Below are 6,360 nucleotides of genomic sequence, written 5' to 3'. Positions count from 1 at the left end.
CCACAGCAGGGCTAGACTCGGTGCCCAGGTGACCGCAGGTCTGGCAGGAGTCGGGGCGTGCCCCAGAGCAGACCAGAGCACCCCATTGCTCTCAAACAAAAGGGTGGCTGAGTGCCTGCCCCAGGTTACAGCTGGTGTCAGCCCACCTTGGAAGCGGCTCTAGGAAGAACTGTCCCCAAAGGAAAGAAAGCCACGTGCCCGGCTGCCACCACAAGATGGCGCTGCTCTGCGGGGCTCGAGGGTTCGCTCTTTTTATTTGCAACCTAAGAGGAGGGACCGCGGGGATCTCCTTACAGCCGAAGGGAGTTCTGTCCTCTCGGTGCAGAGGGCAGGAGACGCCCTCCGGTGCGGGAGCCCAGTGTGAGTGTGCGGGTGTGTGCATGCCTGCGTGTGTGGGTCTCTGAGCGATGGTGTATGCTTTCGGTATCTGTGCGTCTCTGTGTGTGCACTTGTGAGTGTGCGCACACACATACATCCGTGTGGTCCAGCCCGTGCCTGTGCATGTGTGCATGTTAGCTTGCCTGGTGTAGGCTCACCTGAGCACCTGTGCACATGTGTGTGTGGTGCCGTCGTGTGAGTGCAGATGTGTGTGCACCTGCCTACGTGGATGTGTGTTTGTGTGCGTGGTGCACGTTCTGGTCCTGTGCACACGTGTGTGCGCCTTGTGCTTGTGTGTGCATTTATATGCTTGGTGCATGCTCACTTGTGCATACCTGCGCACGTGTGTGTGTGCATGTGTGTGTGGGGTGTGTGTGCGGTGTGTGTGCATGCGTGTGTGTGTTTGCATGTGTGTGTTTCTGCATGTGTGTATGTGTCTGTGTGTGTTCCTGCATGTGTGTGGTGTGTGGTGTGTGTATGTGTGTGTGTGGAGCCGGGAGCCCTGCATCCTCTCCTCAGCTGCCCTCCCCCAGCCCTCCAGCTGATACCTTTATTCTTTAGGACTTTGCTCAGAGACCAGGTCCCTGGACAAGAGATTGCCCGAGGAGGGGTGGGGCAGGTCTCCTGTGCTGACCTCTCTTGACTACACTCTGAACTCCCTGAGGTCAGGTTGTTGGTGCTCAACAGGCTCCCAGATTTGGTCCCAGAACCTGGCCTCTACTAGGCGTTTTGACCTCGTGACCAACAGACGCTGAGTACTGAGCGATTCTTCCCATCTGCCCCTTCCTATCCGAGCAATTTCTCTTTTTGGGGGGTTGGGGTGAGGTGAGGTCTTAGGGCAAATGCCATAAAGTTTTATTTTAGGATTTATAGCTGTAAGAGGCTTCCCCGGTGGCTCAAATGTAAATAATCTGCCTGCAGTGCAGGAGACCTGGGTTCAATCCCTGGATCAGGAAGATCGCCGGGAGAAGGAAATGGCAACCCACTCCAGTATTCTTGCCTGGAATTTCATGGACAGAGGGGCCTGGAGAACCACAGTCCATGGGGTGGCAAAGAGTTGGACATGACTGAGTGACTAACACTTCTACTTTCACAGCTTTAAGAAGAGTAATCTCATTTGCTATATTCTAATATCAGTGTTTTAATAGCTTGAAAAATGATTTTTTTTAATAGTACAAAATGTTCTGGGAATCATACAGTGTGGAATTGGTACCATGCTTCTAATTCACAGGTAAGAAAAATATCTGAGGGTCATTTAATTCTTTTGACAGCCTTCAGGGCCAGGTTCTATGAATAACTTATCTTATGATGGGGAAACTGAGGCTCAGAGAGGTCAAATGACTCACCCTGAAGCATCAGCTAAGATGTGGAGGGCTGGCGTCCAACCCAGGATCTGAGTCAGTTTATAGGGTGAAATGAACAAACATGCCATTGGTCAGACTCTGTTTTTCATCAGGAGATGCTTCATCCACCTCCCGGTTGCAGTAGGGGTGGGCCTTCTCCAAAGCCCCCTGCTCTGCGAAGCCTCTCTGGCCCTGTTGGAGCGGACAACACTCCTCTTCTGCTCCTGCAGCCTGAGGGGTGCCCTGGTGGCTCTGGGGAGCAGGGATGGTTTACAAGCCTATGAGTGGGAAGCCAGGGGTTTGGGGAATGATCAACCCCTTTGAGACTCAAAAGAAGCCTATCAGAAGCTCTAGGTGCTGAGGTAACACAGGCACCCACAGGTTCCCCAGCTCTAGGGCCTCCTAGCTGTGACAGTGCTGTAGCTCAGGGTAGAGCCCCGTATAAGGGCCAGACAGCATCGGGTCCACACCTCCCGATACTGAACACGGTTCCCTTCCCCAAACGCTTCCGCACGACCAAGCCAAGCTTGTGCAGTAATGAACAAGCAAGGTGAAAATCCTTGCCCTGGGGTTCCCTGGGGCCCAGCAGCGGGCCGCTCAGTGGCTGAAGCCCCCGTCTCCCTGGGCAGGAGCAGCCGCCCCCGTCTGGCCAGGTCCACGCTGAGCCCTCAGAAGTCTAGAGACCAGAAAGGACAGTTAAGCCCCAGCTTTGCCCAGAGCTGGCATCCCTCTGTCCCCCTAGCTGGGATTATCCTTGGGTTCGTGTGGGCGTGAGGGATTCGTAGGACTAAGTACTTATCTTCTTACCGGAGGAACTGTCTGTGGCTAAGCTCCATGTGTGGTCCGCAGGCCAGGCCCTCTCTCCCGAGGGCCCACTGAGTTGGCCACCCCAGCCCCGAGCTTGAGGGAAAGGCTGCGGGTCTGTCCCCCCACCCCTCTTCTCTGATCAGCACTGATGCAGTCTGTCTCCCGTGGATATCGGCCTCTCCTCGCCATCCCAGAGCCGTCAAAAGGGTGGTTATCCCGGAGCCTGCGAGGTCCACAGTCTGCCCTGATTCAAGCGCTGTCTCTTCATCTGTGAAACGGGAGCCGCAGTGGTTTGTAAGCCCCACGCTGAGAGCCTCTGGGCGCGCAGATGCTGGGTCCCTGTGTGCTGACCATCAGTGGGATGATGGGAAGTGAAACTGACAATAAGGTGGGGATGAGGTAGACTTGCCGGCAGACTCGAGGGCAATCATGGAGGTGGTTTCATCCTACGCTTTAAACAAAAAGAAAGACCAAGCAAAAAACAAAAATTTCCCCCTAGGATCTCCTGTATGAAAAGCTGTCCAGAGTGTCTACAAACAGCCTCCAAAGCTCAGTCCTGGGTGGTGCAGCCCTGCGCCCTCCTCTGCTGGCCCTCTCACCTCTGTGCTCAAGTCAGCGTCACGGGCTCGCCACACCCTCCGCACCTCTGGAGCCCACCTGCCTTGAGATGCTGCCCCGCCCCAGGGCTCAGACCCTGCTCGCACCTTCGGAGTTGTGTGTCCGTGTGTTTCTGCTTCAGGACCACAGTGGCACGAATCTACCAGTATTTGGCAGAGAGTCGGCACTTATTAGATGCCTGTGGATCGAACGAGGTCTGGGTTTGGGGAAATGTCTCACAAACCAGAACATTCTATATCCCACACTCTCTCCAAATACCTCCTGGGAGAAAGGACCCGGCTTGGGAGCAGGTTTTGGGCCAGAGCGGGAGGGCCTTCCCTCCAGGACCTGGGAATGGTGGAGGATAATGGATTTAATCGTGATGCTGGAGAACCCTACAAAGTCCTGTTTGGTAACTGCTCTGGGCCCTTGGAATGTCCCAATTGGTATAAATGAATGGTTTGGCGGTACCAAGTGCTGTGAGGTCTGTCTCTGGATGTAAAGGAGGAGACAGGCTAAACTCAGATGCATTCTGACCCCAGACTCAGAGGCATTAATTACTTAGATGAATAAGTATTAAATCAAAGGCCTGGCTTCAAAAATTAAACTCAGATTAGCCCCTTGTTCTACTTCCTGTAAAATCAAAAACATTTGGTCGGAGACTGGACACCCGGAAGGGGAGAGCCTTCTGGGGAGAGGGCAGCTAATCCTCCCGCCCCCGCTGCCCGGGGTGGAAGCACCAGGCTCTGGACACGTCTGCACCAGTGGCCTCTCACCGCTGAGCTCCTGCGTGTGGCCAGGGCTGGAGGCAGGAGCATCTGGAATATAGCGGGGAGGAAAGACCCCAGCGAGTGGTTTCCAGCCTGGATTTGGTCATGCAGGTGGAACCTCTGAGCCAAGAGGGTTTGAGGCAGAAGCAAGAAAGGTTGGTCTAGGTGAGAAGACCAGGGATGCCTGCTGGTTCAGCTCGGGCCCCTCCAGATATGGGGCTTTAGCTGGGAACAGTCAGAGGGGCCTCCCTGGTGATCCTTTATGACATCATAGCCAGTGTTTTAGGCTCCTAACTGTTCTTGACCGGACCCCTCAATTTGCCAAGTCCTTGCAGTATTTCCAGGCTGCTGATTTGAACTTGCTTCCCACCTGAAAAATGTCTGTTGTTGGTCAGTTGCTAAGTCATGTCCAACTCTTTCAGACCCAATGAACTGCAGCACACCAGGCTTCCCTGTCCTTCACCATCTCCTAGAATTTGTTCAAATTCATGTCCATTGAGTCTATGATGCCATCCAACCATCTCATCCTCTGTCGTGCCCTTCTCCTGCCCTGAATCTTTCCCAGCATCAGGGTCTTTTCCAACGAGTCAGTTCTTCTCATCAGGTGACCAAAGTATTGGAGTTTCAGCTTCAGCATCAGTCTTTCCAATGAATATTCAGCACAGTCCAAGGGACTCTCAAGAGTCTCCTCCAGCACTACAATTCAAAAGCATCAATTCTTCTGCACTCAGCCTTCTTTATGTTCCAACTCTCACATCCGTACATGACTACTGGAAAAGTCATAGCTTTGACTATTTGGACCTTTGTTGGTAAAGTGATATTTCTGCTTTTTAATATGCTGTCTGCCTTCGGCACAAAGATCCAAACTCCTCTGTGAACCTCAAAGCCCACAGGAGCACTCTCCTGAGTTCTGGAAAAGAGGAGCCCTTGCCCCAGGCCCTACACCTTAGAAGGCCTCTGGAGATGGTTGACCGGTAGCCCCCCAAAAGACATGGAACCTGGGAATGTGGTCTTATTTAACACAGAAGTTTTTGCTGATGGAGTTGAGATAAGGCTCCAGAGCTGAGGGCTTCCCTGGTGGCTCAGATGGTAAAAAATCTGCCTGCAATGGGGGAGACTCAGGTTCAATCCCTGGGTCAAGAAGATTCCCTGGAGAAGGGAATGGCAACTCACTCTAGTATTCTTACCTGGAGAATTCCATGGACAGAGGAGCCTGGTGGGCTACAGTCCACAGGGTCACAAAGAGTTGGACACGACTGAGGGACTAACACTTTCTGAAGTCGTCATGGATCACCCAGATGGGCCTGAAATCTGACAATGGGTGTCTTTATAAGAGAAAGCAGGCAGAAAGGTCCTCTCAGACATGGAAGGAAGAAGGCCACGTGAGCACGGAGGCTGGAGAGGCGCAGCCTTGGACCCCAGAAGATGGGAGTGGTAGGACGGATCCGCCCTGGGGGCCTCCGGAGGGAGGCAGCACCCTGCAGCACCCCGAGTTTGGATGTCTGGGCTCCACAATGAGAGAGAATTAATCCACATCGTTTCACCCCACCCAGGCTCTGGTCTCTTGCACTGATACGCGTCCGCTGCAGGTCGCTGGGGCCGGACCAGAGGCTCAGAGCACGGAGCACACTGCCATGAGCAACAGGCTTCTTCCTGCGCGCCCTTTCCTTTCCCCTACAACATGACGACAGCGGTGCCCGCCCCGCAGGGCTCGGGATGACTAAATGGTCCCGACTGAGCACCTGGAGCACTCCCGGCATCTACTCTGTGTGCTGCTTGTTTAAGCCGTTATGATGATGGTTTCTCTTTTTTCACTGTGAGGAAGAATTTATTTATAATTGTTCCAGGAACTCAGCAAAATATACAATAAAACAACTCCACTGTCTATTAATGGTTATGACTTTTATAATTTGCCCAGTCACTCAGCTTGCAGGCGGCGAGCTCATATTTGAAGCCAGGTCAGCCAGCCGACAAAGCCCGTGCTCTTGAGGCTTTTGTTGGGCTATGAAAATGGATAAAAATGAATGTGCCCCCTAACAGGCCTGGAGTGTTATCCTGAGTGGAGTTCAGGAACGGCCTGATCCAGGAGCACAGGGACTCTGTCCAGCACGCAGCTGCATCCTCGGAACTTTGTACAGTGCTCGGCGCATAGCGGGTACTCAGTAAGTCAGCTTGGAAGGAACTGGTGATGAGCGATCACTCTCCCCTCTCAGGAGGCCAGAGCTTTGGTCCAGCCAGCCTTGCCTCAGTGGGACTGGGGCAGAGATGGGGGACTCTTGCCCACAGTCATGCCTGTGGCAGGGGTGGGATGTCTTTGAAGGAATGTGGGAGACGGGCAGTAGAAGATGGCCGGGGAGGTCAGCCCTCATGCCTGAGCTTTTGGAGGCAGGATGTTAGAAGCTTGGTCTGAATTTGCATCCAGCTACGGAGCGAGGCTGGAGAATTTTCCAGAACCCCAGGCCCAT

At 53.6% G+C, this 6,360-nt stretch overlaps 1 long non-coding RNA gene across 1 annotated transcript; it reads right to left on the bottom strand.

Moving 5' to 3' along the window:
• Positions 1-225: 225 nt before the first annotated feature.
• On the bottom strand, positions 226-4,098 carry LOC139180599 (uncharacterized). The gene is made up of 3 exons (XR_011564834.1): positions 3,902-4,098; positions 3,233-3,324; positions 226-2,974 (listed from the first exon to the last, which is right to left on the bottom strand). It is a non-coding gene; the product is annotated as an uncharacterized lncRNA (long non-coding RNA).
• Between the last annotated feature and the right edge of the window lie 2,262 nt (positions 4,099-6,360).

Source organism: Bos indicus, chromosome 29, assembly GCF_029378745.1.
Source record: "Bos indicus isolate NIAB-ARS_2022 breed Sahiwal x Tharparkar chromosome 29, NIAB-ARS_B.indTharparkar_mat_pri_1.0, whole genome shotgun sequence".
NCBI classification, from domain to species: domain Eukaryota; kingdom Metazoa; phylum Chordata; class Mammalia; order Artiodactyla; family Bovidae; genus Bos; species Bos indicus.
The sequence above is the reverse complement of the archived record's forward strand: the minus strand, read 5'-3'. Positions and strand labels throughout refer to the sequence as shown.